This window comes from Hylobates moloch, unplaced genomic scaffold, assembly GCF_009828535.3.
Source record: "Hylobates moloch isolate HMO894 unplaced genomic scaffold, HMol_V3 SCAFFOLD_15, whole genome shotgun sequence".
In the NCBI taxonomy this organism is placed as follows: domain Eukaryota; kingdom Metazoa; phylum Chordata; class Mammalia; order Primates; family Hylobatidae; genus Hylobates; species Hylobates moloch.
In genome coordinates, this window is record NW_026652290.1 from 66,539,030 (window position 1) to 66,553,120 (window position 14,091).

Here is a 14,091-nt window from a genome sequence, read left to right on the forward strand (position 1 = left end):
AAAAAGATAAGAGAAAGAAAGTGAGAGAGAATTTTTTATTCATTCGTTTGGGTGTATCTAGAACACTGTTAATTAGCTGCTCAAAATATTTGCAAACGATATATTATTTTACTTAACATTAGTTTTTCCCTCAGCCACCAAAAACAGATTTAAGGAATTTTAGTGGTAAAAATGAAAATAGGATACTGAAATGCTAAGTGTAGACAAAGTCTTAGCAGTAATTCCTATAGGTTTGTAAGTGTATCAAGAGTATTTTCAGAATTATTTTTCCATGTTGACCCAGCACTTTTGGATGGAGTCTAATTAAAGCTGTCAAACGTTATTGTAATTCGTCCCTAAAATTAACTATAATCAAAATGGCTAAGGATAAATATATATTAACAAATACATATGTTTAATCAGTAATACCACTTAATTTGGTCTTTTTAACATAGAGTATATATAAATGTTTATTTCAATTATTGAAACACATAGCTATCCATAGCCCTTCAGGCTTTTATACATATATAATTTTTACACATATTTACATATACCTATAGTGTTATGAACACCTATAAAATTGTCTTAAAATATTTATAATCTTACTTCTTTGGCATAGTCATATAGCACTGGCATATGTTAAAAAAAAGTTACAAATGAAAATTCCTGAACTGTATTCCTGAATGAAATAAAGAGCACATAAAAGAAAAAGGGGCACGTGGCAGTCATATAGAATGCTTGCAGACCCCAGGAATGAAAAATTAAATGGAATAAAACAAAGAAAGAGGTTGAGTGGGAAAAGCAAAGGGGAAAAAAAGGAAACTAGATTATAAATTCCTCCAGCTAATTATCCTTATTTTCTAGTTATTTTGTATTTACCCTCAGCACATACCTTGCGTTTAAAATATGGTGGGCTCTTAATAAATGTGGCTGACTCATTGGGAAGATAAAGCAAGGAGCATATCAGCTAAGTCAGAGAGAGGAAAGGAACGTGTGGCCAATAAACAAAGTTAACGTTGTTCAATCTCTGTATTACCTAACAGTTATTTTCACTTCCCACATCACTGATGAAATTTTATTGGTTTTTATTTTTTATATCCCCAGATTAATAGCTTAATCATTAACTATTCAGACAGGCACATTTTCCTTACCATGCAGATAACTAAGTTTCTAAAAGAAAACTGGATCTCAGCATCTTATCCAAAGACAAACAAATAAAAATAAAACTATTAAGAAACACAGATAGTAGGTTGGAGACTCGATTGTTGGTTGACAGCGGAAGAACGATAACAAAATGCCAGAGCGAGATAGTGAGCCGTTCTCCAACCCTTTGGCCCCCGATGGCCACGATGTGGATGATCCTCACTCCTTCCACCAATCAAAACTCACCAATAAAGACTTCAGGAAACTTCTCATGACCCCCAGGGCTGCACCTACCTCTGCACCACCTTCTAAGTCACGTCACCATGAGATGCCAAGGGAATACAATGAGGATGAAGACCCAGCTGCACGAAAGAGGAAAAAGAAAAGTTATTATGCCAAGCTACGCCAACAAGAAATTGAGAGAGAGAGAGAGCTAGCAGAGAAGTACCAGGATCGTGCCAAGGAACGGAGAGATGGAGTGAACAAAGATTACGAAGAAACCGAGCTTACAAGCACCACAGCTAACTATAGGGCTGTAAGTGTATCAGCACCACAGCTAACTACAGGGCCGCCCACTGCTAAGGCGGACAAATCAGCTGCAGACAAGAGAAGACAGTTGATCCAGGAGTCCAAATTCTTGGGTGGTGACATGGAACACACCCATTTGGTGAAAGGCCTGGATTTTGCTCTGCTTCAAAAGGTACGAGCTGAGACTGCCAGCAAAGAGAAAGAGGAAGAGGAACTGATGGAAAAGCCCCAGAAAGAAACCAAGAAAGATGAGGATCCTGAAAATAAAATCGAATTTAAAACACGTCTGGGCCGCAATGTTTACCGAGCGCTTTTTAAGAACAAGCATATGAGCGGAATGAGTTGTTCCTGCCAGGCCGCATGGCCTATGTGGTAGACCTGGATGATGAGTAAGCTGACACAGATATCCCCACCACTCTTATCCGCAGCAGGGCTGATTGCCCCCCCATGGAGGCCCAGACCACACTGACCACAAATGATATTGTCATTAGCAAGCTTACCCAGATCCTTTCATACCTGAGGCAGGGAACCCGTAACAAGAAGCTTAAGAAGGATAAAGGGAAGCTGGAAGAGAAGAAACCTCCTGAGGCTGACATGAATATTTTTGAAGACATTGGGGATTACATACCCTCCACAACCAAGACACCTCGGGACAAGGTGCGGGAGAGATATCGGGAACGGGAGCGTGATCGGGAGACAGAGACCGTGACCGAGAGCGAGAGCGAGAGCGAGAACGAGATCGGGAACGAGAACGAGATTGGGAACGAGAGTGAGAGCGGGACCGAGAGAGAGAAGAGGAAAAGAAGAGACACAGCTACTTTGAGAAGCCAAAAGTACATGATGAGCCCATGGACGTTGACAAAGGACCTGGGTCTGCCAAGGAGTTGATCAAGTCCATCATTGAAAAGTTTGCTGGGTCTGCTGGCTGGGAAGGCACAGAATCGCTGAAAATGGCAGAAGACATAAAGCAGCTGGGAGATTTCTTTGGCATGTCCAACAGTTAGGCAGAGTGCTATCCAGCCACGATGGATGACATGGCTGTGGATAGGGATGAGGAGCTGGATTATAGCAAAATGGACCAGGGTAACAAGAAGGGGCCCTTAGGCAGTTGGGACTTTGATACCCAGGAAGAATACAGCGAGTATATGAACAACAAAGAGGCTTTGCCCAAGGCTGCATTCCAGTATGGTATCAAAATGTCTGAAGGGCGCAAAACCAGACGCTTCAAGGAAACCAACGACAAAGCAGAGCTTGATTGCCAGTGGAAGATTAGTGCAATCATTGAGAAGAGGAAGAAGATGGAAGCTGATGGGGTTGAAGTCAAAAGACCAAAATACTAATCACCAGTTACAACCAGAGACGCTCCACAAGGATATGCTCCCCACTGTTTTCTTTCTACAAAGGTTGCAAGATGTTTTTTTGTGGATGAATATAAAATTTTATTGTGAAAAAAAAAGAAACACAGATAGTAAAAAAATGTTATGTCTGGCAACACAGCTCATTCAAAAATAAATGATCATTTACTGATGATGGGCTTTGTAGATTCCCGTCATCTACAGGTTAGAACATATGAGGACAAATTCTGAAGAGCTATACTCCCTTCCATCTTTTCTCTACCTGCAATGAAAATTACAGAATTCTTATTGAAGGATACTAAGGTTCTATTCTATTTTCCAGCCTTAAATAGAGGAATTAGAGGATACTGGTTTGTGTGTGTGTGTGTTGTTGTTGTTGTTGCTGGGTTGTTTTTTTTTTTTTTTTTTTTTTTTAGAGAACAAACATCAAAGCTGGGGCTCAAGTATTCAGCCAAGAGAGAAATTATTTGCCAGAATACTTGGCTTTAAAAAATGCTTAAAAATATGCATCCCCTCTTTCCAAGACCACCACCTGCTGCTGTTCTTATAGGAAGGTATGAGAGGGAATCTGTCAGCCTACTTTGGCAGCCAAAGACCATATGAGAAAGTAAAGTATCCTTCAGGAAAACAGCCCCAATACATTTTTTCGAAATAATCAGATCCAGGATTCTGAATTGCAAAATGTTCTGTATTTATGGCAACATAAAAATTTTAAAATTAAAAAAGTAAGCTTGCAGTTATTTTCATTGCCATAAAGAGCATAATATTTCAAAGGTGACACCTCTGTTATTAACAGGCATTTGCAAAAGCTTGGAAAAGTAACATTTTTAAAAAATTCATGAAGAAATAATATAGTTGTTTATTATTAAGAGGCAAGAATACTTGGAAGACAGTAGAGTCCAGTATAATGTGAGCATGGTTTTGAATCTCACTTGTGTCATTTGTTAATTATATGAGCATGGACAAGTGACAAACTTCTCTGAAACACAATTCAGTAAAATAGGATTAGTATTACAAGATGAAATTCAGCTACTTAGGATCTCTGTCTCAGGTCTGTTCAGGAGGAAAAGTTGGGATTCGTTATTTCTTATCCAATACCATAAGTATTTTTAAAGAAGAAATATATGCAGGGAATTTCAAAGAACAAACGCCAAGTGCTTTTCAATCCTAAGTTAGGAACGCGTCTATATGTGTATAAATATCTTAAATATACATTAAACATTTCCCAGAGTCTACATAAGAAATGTTGGCAGTATTTCTTTCGGTGAAGTGAGACTAGAAGGTTTAAGGAAGAAGAGCTCAGGGAGCTAGATGTTATGTTAACTTTAATTTCATTCTCGCCTATAATGTTTAAGCCTTTAACAATGCACATGTTAGATGATTCAAAAACTAATATGAAACACAAATGAATTATTTTAAATATCAGCATGAGGTAATATAACTTTTTTAGCATATGAAAGCAAGGAATTCATGCTCCTTTTCTCACAAAAAACAATCTATGAAACCAACTATAAAAAATTACCAAAAATAATTCATTTTTTAATAGGAGATTAAGATGGCAATAAGGCCAGGCACGGTGGCTCACGCCTGTAATCCCAGCACTTTGGGAGGCCGAGGCGGGCGGATCACAAGGTCAGGAGATGGAGACCATCCTGGCTAACACAGTGAAACCCCATCTCTACTAAAAATACAAAAAATTAGCTGGGCGTGGTGGTGGCTGCCTGTAGTCCCTCCCAGCTACTCAGGAGGCTAAGGCAGGAGAATGGCGTGAACCCAGGAGGCGGAGCTTGCAGTGAGCCAAGATGGCACCACTGCACTCACTGCACTCCACCCTGGGCTACAGAGCAAGACTCCATCTCAAAAAAAAAAAAAAAGAAAAGAAAAGATGGCAATAAATGATTTTTAACAAATGCCTTGTAGGTACATGATGTCTTTGGGCTAATGACTAATGTTTGTATCAAAAATAGTATAAAATGTTTTCAATATTTGATCTTTAAGACATCATCAACCAGTGCTATCACCACTATCATTTTCATACTGATGAAGACTGTAAACACCTTAGAAAAATGGAAATGCTCCTAGGATAGGGAGAAGAATTATTCCTCTTCATAGCTCCACTGTATACCACAATGATTGGCACATAGTAGCTCATAAATAATTAATTGATGAATACATAAATGAATAAATAAAAAAATGAATGAATGACACAGAAGATATTCATTCATTCAAGACTTTCCCCAAACTGTTAATGACCATATTGAAGATGTCTATGTTTTCATCCTTAGCCCTATCCTGCCCAGAGAACCCACCCCATTCCCTTAAAAATGAATCTTCTTTGCTAACTGGTCAGTAGCTCCTGCCCTCTGACATAAGCTGATTGGACCAGAGGTGGAGACTGACACAAGTTGGGTAACAGGTTCTCTTATTTGCAGTTTGCGTCTCTCTACTGGACACTTGAACAGGGAAGCCGAATTTGGAACATGCAAAAATGAGGGAAAGAAATTCAGTCTCTAGAGATAGAGAAGGATATGTCTAAAACTTAAGAACAAAGACATAAGTTTCCTCATGAGGCTCAACTACAGTTAGTCCCATTAGGTTTTCTGAGCTATCACTATATCTTTCCAAATATTCATTATTTTTAAAGGCTTAATTTATTTTAGGTGGGTTTCTCTTCCATGCAAATAAACAATGAGGCTCCTGTCACCAGAAAACCTACAGAATACTCACTATATTCTTTGGCTTTCCCACTATTAACATAGATGAACTATACAGGTTTCTATTTAAAGCGGATCCCTCTGTGTGCACCGCATCACATTCCGTCTCACCTACTATGGAAAATTTCAACCAGAAACTCACCCCCTTTTTTATTTAGAACATCAAGTTTTAAATCTCTATTGAATTAGTCCCTTTAAGATATACAAAGTAGTTTTTTCTTTCATTTTAAAACAAAACAAAATTTCTATTACCCAGTAGTGTGCTGGAGCTGTCTCACTCCAGCCCTTGAAAGCCAGTTGTGCCCAACTCTTCTCAACTCTGTGTTCAGTAAAATCAGCCCTAATAAGAGAATTTGCACTACTGAAATTGGCAAAAGCTACAACTCAGAATTTTTTTTTAATTTTTATTTTTGCCAGAGAGCTGGTTGTTAAATACTTACCAGCATATCACCTTCTTGATCTCACTGCCTTCACCAAGTATCCCATTTCTTTGTTCCTCTTTTCAGCAAAATATATCAAAAGTATTGGGCATAAACATGTTCTCTATTTTTTCACTTAAACCATTACAATCAAGCTTTGTCCCACCATTTTACTGAAACTGCTCTTATCAAGGTCTCCAATGACTTCTACGTTGCTAAATTCAGTGGTCAATGATCAGTTCTTAGATTATTTAATCTATCCGCAGCATTTGACCCAGTTGATCATTTTTCTCTCCCTTCACTGGTCATTTCTTCTCAGTCTCGTTTGCTGGTTCCTCCTCTTTCCTCTGACCTCTTAATGTTGGAGGGCTCCAGGGCCTTACTCTCTTCTCCATCTATACTCTCTTGATGACCTCAGTAAGACCTATGGCTTCAAACACTATCTAGAAGCTCATGGCTCCCCAATCTACAGGTCCAGCACAGACTTTTCTCTTGAATTTCACACTCTTAGATGCAATGATTCCATCACCACTTGGATATTTAAAAGATATCTCAAATTTAACAAGTCCAAAACTGAAATAATCTTCCTTCCCAAACATATTTCACCAACAATTATACATCTAAGATAATGGCAACATCATCTTTCCAGTTGCTTGAGCCAAAAACTTTGCATGTAGTCACCTTTTATTTCTTTCTAACTGCCACATCCCACACTCAACTTATTAGGAAATCCTGTTGGTTTTACCTTCAGACTAGCTCCAAAACATAACATTTCTCTCCCCATTCCACTGCTGCTAGCCTGGTTCAAGCCTATAGCCTGGATTATTCTGATTCTCCAATGAAGCTCTATACTATCATTGTAGTCCCTGTATGGTTTACTCTCAACAAAAACAGCCAGAGTGACCCTTTTAGAAGTAACATCATATCATGTCACTTCTCTGCTTAAAGCTGTGGGATTACACCCTTTTGCTCAAATTAAAATGTCAAAATCCAGACAATGACCCGCAGGCCCTTCATGACCCAGTGTTCTGTTAACTCTCTGATACCATCCCCCACTACTCTCCCTTTCATTCAGGCCTTTCTAGCCACACTGAGGCAGCATCTCAAATATGCTAGATATGTTCCTGCCTTTGGGCCTTTGCTCCAGCTGTTCACTTTTCCTGAAACCATCTTCTGTCTATGAACTTGGCTGACTCCCTATGGCCTTCCAGCTTTTTCTCATCTCTTCCTCTATTTTAATATATTGCAACATATCTACCAACTTCCTGTCCTCTGTATACCTCTTCTCTATTCTTTTTTTTTCATTGCACTTAACAAATACTACCCTACTTTATAATATACTTATTTGTTATGTTTACTGTCTGCCTGTCCTCACCAGAATGTAAGCTTCCCAAGGGCAAGAATTATTGTCTGGTTTGCTGATGACCCAAGTGTCTAGGGTAATCTGGTACCTAGTAAATTCTCAATAAATATTTGTTGAAAACAATTTAATAAATGACCAGCAACAACCAATAAATGGCAAAGACCATTCTGAATTAATAATATACAAACAAACCTGTGACTGTAAAAATCAGAAGTGCTAACATTGCTTCCCTAATGAAATTTTAGCTTCAACAGCTTTCTGGTTGAAATTTAAAATTTACAGAAGAAATGCAGCAGTATTCTCACAATCGTACCTAAACCTCTCTCATATCTGGGCTCAAATCTTGGGCTCTTATAAGAGCTCACAGCTCCTATAGGAGTTGTGCATTTATCAGTGGTGACACAAATGGGCCCGTGTAGTATTTTGTACATATGGTGTTAACTTTTATGCCTTAATATATATGTGCAATATAGCTGAATTATACTTGCTCTAGGAACCATCAGTTTTATTTTACTGACTTCTGTGTATTTAAAACCTCAGGCATAATACAGTCTTGAATTAACAAAGTTTTTTGTTGTTTAATTTCCACAGAAGAAAAAGAAAAGAATAATTGTTTTAACATTTGAATTTCTTCATGGCTTGTACAATGCAAAATCTTCCCAAGTTTAGGAAGTATGTGAGAACTAGAGATTAGAAAATGGATGTGAAGTCCCCAAACATCTCTGCATCAACTCCAGGTAGGTTTCTAACACACACATTATTGTGCCTAATTTAAAACACGTGACATAAAAGAATCATGTGTGGAGTTTTAAAACTATGAAATATACTTACTCGCATATGAATTGAAAACTAGTAGCCACAGACTGTAGTGATTTCAAACTGAATCTTTCTTTTGCTCTTCAATTTAATCTTTTTTTTTTTTTTTTTTGAGACGGAGTCTCATTCTGTTGCCCAGACTGGAGTGCAATGGCCCGATCTGGGCTCACTGCAACCTCCGCCTTCCGGGTTCAAGCAATTCTTCTGCCTCAGCCTCCTGAGTAGCTGGGATTACAGGTGCCCGCCACCACAACCGGGTAATTTTTGTATTTTTAGTAGAGACAGGGTTTCACCACGTTGGCCAGGCTAGTCTCAAACTCCTGACCTTCAGTGATCTGCCCACCTCAGCCTCCAAATTGCTGGGATTACAGGCATGAACCACCACTCCCAGCTCAATTTAACCTTATAGCTATTACAACAAGAAAACTTCTGGACAAAAGCGCTTAATTAATTTTAAGTGCCCATTTAAACCAGAACAACAAAAAAGAATGAGCACACCTATAATGAAGCTAAAAATGTGAGTTTGAAGGGAAACATTAATATATTCAACACAAAATAATAAAAACTAAGGGGATTATGAATGCATCATGACAGATTTGTATTCACTGGATTAATAAATAGAAGGAATGACTTTTAAAAAACCTATGAAACCTATCATGTAAATGTCACATAAGCCAATAGATATACTTAAGCAAAACTCTGAAGCAGTTTGTAAATACAACAAAGTATAAAATAGGAAGAACAGTTGAGGAAAACATCTTCAAACACTGTTTCGGGTGGGTTGTATTCAAACTTACTTTCACCTATATCCCATCAGAAATTTTATAATTATCAGCCGGGCGTGGCGGCTCGTGCCTGTAATCCCAGCACTTTGGGAGGCCAAGGCGGGCGGATCACGAGGTCAGGAGATCGAGACCATCCTAGCTAACACGGTAAAACCCCATCTCTACTAAAAATACAAAAAATTAGCCGGGCGTGGTCGCAGGCTACTAGGGAGGCTGTAGTCCCAGCTACTAGGGAGGCTGAGGCAGGAGAATGGCGTGAACCCGGGAGACGGAGCTTGCAGTGAGCCGAGATCGCGCCACTATACTCCAGCCCGGGCGACAGAGCAAGACTCTGTCTCAAAAAAAAAAAAGAAGAAATTTTATAATTATCATAATTGAAACACATTACATCCTTGGCCTCAGTTTCTAATCTTGCAGATATGAAAGAGTTGGGCCCAGGCTACAACTAACAATGTGTCTTATATTTGGGGTAGTAGCCTGGCCCAGATTTTCTAAAATACCTTTAATTTAAAATATTCTGTCCTTACCTTTCAGTTTGTGTGTCCCAGAGTTTTGTTCAAACATGTGGTTTACAAATTCTTTGTCTATTATAATTTTAAATTTGTAAAAATTAAGAAATAGTTGGGATTGGTTTGTATCAATCCAAAAAATAAGATTTTAGGGGCATATGTACTAACCTCTTTAATGCAACACAACTGTTTCTTTAGTCCTTTGGCATGATCATTTGTATATAAAGCAATTCTTATCTTTTGGATCTGGCAGGATCTCTACTTGACAAAAGTATTAGCTGCTAGGTTTTTGTGAGTGAAAATAAATTGCATTTTTTTTAAATCACAATTCATTATTTTCACTGACTCAGACTGGCCTCTCCACCAACCCCTCAGATTAGTTTAAATTAAATAAAGTATTGGTTCAAAAAATCTAGACAGTTACTTAATCAAATAACAAATACCCAAGCAGGCTGCTCGAAATCACGTGCACTGATACATTCTTAGGCCCAGTGACCATAGAATCATCCGCCTTTGCTATAGGTAAATGATTCCTCCGGGGAGGAGCAGTTTTTCTAACAGCAATTTCCACATAGGTCCACTTTGACATTACTTAGGATTCTCCAATTTCTACATAGGTCCACTTTGACATTACTTAGGATTCTCCTTTGAGAATTTTCTAATAGCAAATACACACACAGAACAACCAAAACATCAGGGGAAAATTGATCCTAAAGGTACGACTGTCCTAGTTGTTCAGCTTGACTTGTACTCCAGTGGGAGAGGAAGAACTAAAGAGTGTGCTATAATTTCTTGTTCATCAATGCAGAACCCAGCACAGGAAGAAGGTGAGAAGACCCTGAGGTGAATGGGATGATGAAGAAGACCAAGTGGGAGCCCATAAATCTGTCTTCTTATGGTTATTGGTGCATAGATACTTGGGCAGCTCACCCCTGTGCTGACACTTTGCTTTCATTTCTCACTTTTTTATCTCCATGATTTTCTGTTAACCTTCTATTAATATCTATCAGAAAACCTAGTTCCAGTTCTGACCAGCCTAAGGGCTATAGGTTGAATTGGGTCAAGGCAAATAGGAAATAACTGATCTAGTTTCTACAAGGTCTTCATGGACTGAATGAAAATTATGCAGAAAGCACTAAATATTCATATTCTGTCTTTCTTTCTGTATATCTCTCTCTGCTTCATGTTCTTTTTGTATTTGGTTTTGATGGGAATCTATATCTCTAAGGAAACCTTTTTTTTAAAAAACTGCAGCCAGTATCTGAATTATCTTAAGCTAATATAATATGACAGACAGAGTATAAATGGGTGAAGATTTATAATTTCCAGTGAATATTTTCCAAGTTTTCCAGGATCATCTATACTATTTTTAGGTTAATATAATTTTTTTTTTTAAAGTCACCCTTAACAGGACATGTAGAGTGGTTAAAACATGACATGTTTTTGTTGAGGAATGCAGAATTAGTGAAAACGACAGAGGCAAAAATAAATAAAATCAGACTTAAATAATGTATATTTATTTAGCATCTATTCACTTGTTCAAAAAATTATCGAGTGCCTACCGTGTGCCAGGGAACAGGCAGGTACACAAATAAGTCCCTGCCTTCACATTGTTGTGGTGAGAGAGGCACTATACCGTAACATCAATTCATAGCGATAACTGCTATGGGGAAAGTGAAGCTGGGAAAGCAACCCACAGGGGGTGCTATTTTCAATAGGGTGGGCAAAGAAAACTGGGAAGAAGGGCCAAATATGGAATACATTTTGATAATATAGCCAGCTGAAATTGCTAATGGGTTGGATGTGTGGTCCAAAAGAGAGGAATCTAGGATGAGTCAAGGGTTTGCCTGAGTAATTGAATAAATGGCAATGGTGGTGGTATATTGATTGAAATACAGAACACTGCAGGAAAAGAGGTTTGCAGAAGTGAGGCTAAGTGGAAACCAAGTGTTCTGTGTTAAACATGCTAATTTTGAGATGTCTATTAGATGATGATAAGCACGTGGAGATTAGAAGAGAGGCAGGTGCTAGAGAAAAACACTTGTGGTCATCAGTACATACATGGGATCTAAGCCATGGGAATAGTGTATTGCCTCAACAGTGAGTGCAGATCCAGAGTATGAGACATGTGAAGACTGGTCCCAGAACACACCAATATGTTCAGGTGGCAATGAGGGGGAGTGGGAGGAAGATCCAGCTGAGATATTTGATGAAGGACCAGTGAGGTAGGAAGGTGACCCTAGGTGTGATGTCCAGGAATACTCACCAACACCAAAAAAGTGTTTCAAGTGCATCAGATGCCGTGAGATGTCAAAGATAAGTATAGGGAATTTTAGTAGAGTGACAAGTATAAAAGCCTATCTGGAGTGTGGTCAAGAAAGAATAAGAGGCGAGCAGGCAGAGAAAACCAGTACCTTAGCAACAGTATCTTGCCAAATTAGCAAAGCATCACTTGAAATAGTATTTCATGTTGTTCCTTAGTTCTTTGCTGCTTAATTTTCAGCATGGCCTCCAGCCATTTTAGTATTGAGCTTCTGAGTTCAGTGTTTGGTGTTGCAGTAAAAGCTTCATTTTGAGCACTTTAAGTAAGAAATAAAAGAAGGCAGAAATCAGGCAGGCACTTTAATATAGGATTTGTCTATAAGCTAAACTATGTTGTTGTTAGCATTATATTATACTGGCTGATTATCTGATGTTAATACTTACATGGTAATTTTTTCTCTAAATATGTCAAAAAGAAGTTAAAGAGCTGCAAAACATCCAAATAACAGAAATAATTTTTAAACCATATGTTGGACTTAATGAATGTTTAGTTAAATAGAAATAGGCTTTGAGGACATCAGGTCTCTGAGATCATTTTGAAAGAGCAGGAGGAAGGTGACTGACAATGTGACTGCTATAATAATTTTTCTTTTCTTTTTTTTCCTTTTAGTCTGGAGAGATTGGACTACAAAGCAAAATGAACTGTTATACAGACTTAGGTGGAAAGTATACTGTCCTACCAAAAAAACCTTTTCAGTTGTTTTCCTATTTCTTTCTGCAATTAATCCTATCTTCAATGTGCCCTTTTAATTGACTTTAACACAAATATTATGAATATGAATTACAAGACAATATTAAAGATAAAAGAAAACTTAAAATGACAAGCTAAACTGTTTCACCGAAATGTATTTGCACATGTCCACAGCTTATTCATATATCAACATCTAATTTAGATAAACCTCCATTGAGGCCTTCCCAGTCCTTTCTTCTTAGAATAAGTCTCTTTCTCCTATACATTTGAAAAACATTCTATCTATAACTCTCATTCATCTTTTCATTCATTCAACCAATATTACTGAGCGCTTATTATGGGCTGGTCCTCTTCTAGGAGCTTCGGATACATCAGTGAAAAGAGGAAAAGAACCCTGCCTTATGGAGCTGAGATTCTAACAAGGGGAAACACACAATAATAGATAGAATACACAAAAAAAATCATGTAGCATTGAAAAGGTGATAGATTCTTTGGAACATGAAATGTAGAGCAGAGTAACGGGATGGGAGTGTAGGGGGTTCCAACCTTTAATGCAGTGGTTAAGACAGGGTTTACTTAGAGGTGACATCCGAGCAAAGACTTGAAGGAGATGAGGGCATTAGCAACATAGATCTGTGGCGAAGAGCTAGAACAAAGAACTAGAAACATGCCTGGTGCTGTTGAGGAACAACAAAGAGGCCAGAGGGGCTTGAGGGAACCTGGGGAGGGGAAAGGTAGTAGGAAATAAGGTCAGAGGCCATTGGTGTGGGGGTTTGAAGGGACATATCATGGCAGTGAAATGGGTGCTATTACAGAGTTTTGAAGCTGAGGAGTGACATCATCTGACTTTTAATTCAAAAGGAGCCTCTGGCTGCTGTGTTGAGAGTGCTGGGGTGTGTGAGAAGTAGGAGTAGGGGGACCAATTAGCAGGCCCTGTAGTTATGTAAGCAAGAGATGATAGTGACTCACACACTTGGTACAAGCACTGGAGCCGGTAAGAAGTGGTTAGAGTTTCATATCACTTTTTTACTTTTGTCATATTATGTACATGTCTTATCACCACTTCTAGACTCTGCACTACTTGAGGCCAGAATTTGTGTTCATTTTTACATGTCCAATGAGGGGTACTCAATATTTTTAATGAATAAATAAATGAATGGTCACTAGACAAAGAATCTAGCTTATCAATATCTTTGACACACACCCTGAATTTCAAGGCATATTTATAAATGGACAACAGCACCACCAAGAGCATCAACTTTGAATATGAAGGGCAAAAAAAAAAATGAATAAAATCTACATACTGCAGAACAGATAGCAGAATAATATAAAGGGAAAGATAGCCTTTATTTTACCTGTGTTTTATTTAACTTCTGATGAGTGTTTAGAAGTAATCTATTATATTTTCTCTATGTTCTTCTTGAAGTAAAATAGTAGCCAAGGGAGAAAGAAATTTCTGGAGCATAC

The 14,091-nt window shown here is 38.2% G+C and overlaps 1 pseudogene; it reads left to right on the plus strand.

The window, feature by feature from the left end:
- Nucleotides 1-1,260: 1,260 nt before the first annotated feature.
- Nucleotides 1,261-3,352, plus strand: LOC116483295 (protein Red-like; annotated as a pseudogene).
- Nucleotides 3,353-14,091: the final 10,739 nt, after the last annotated feature.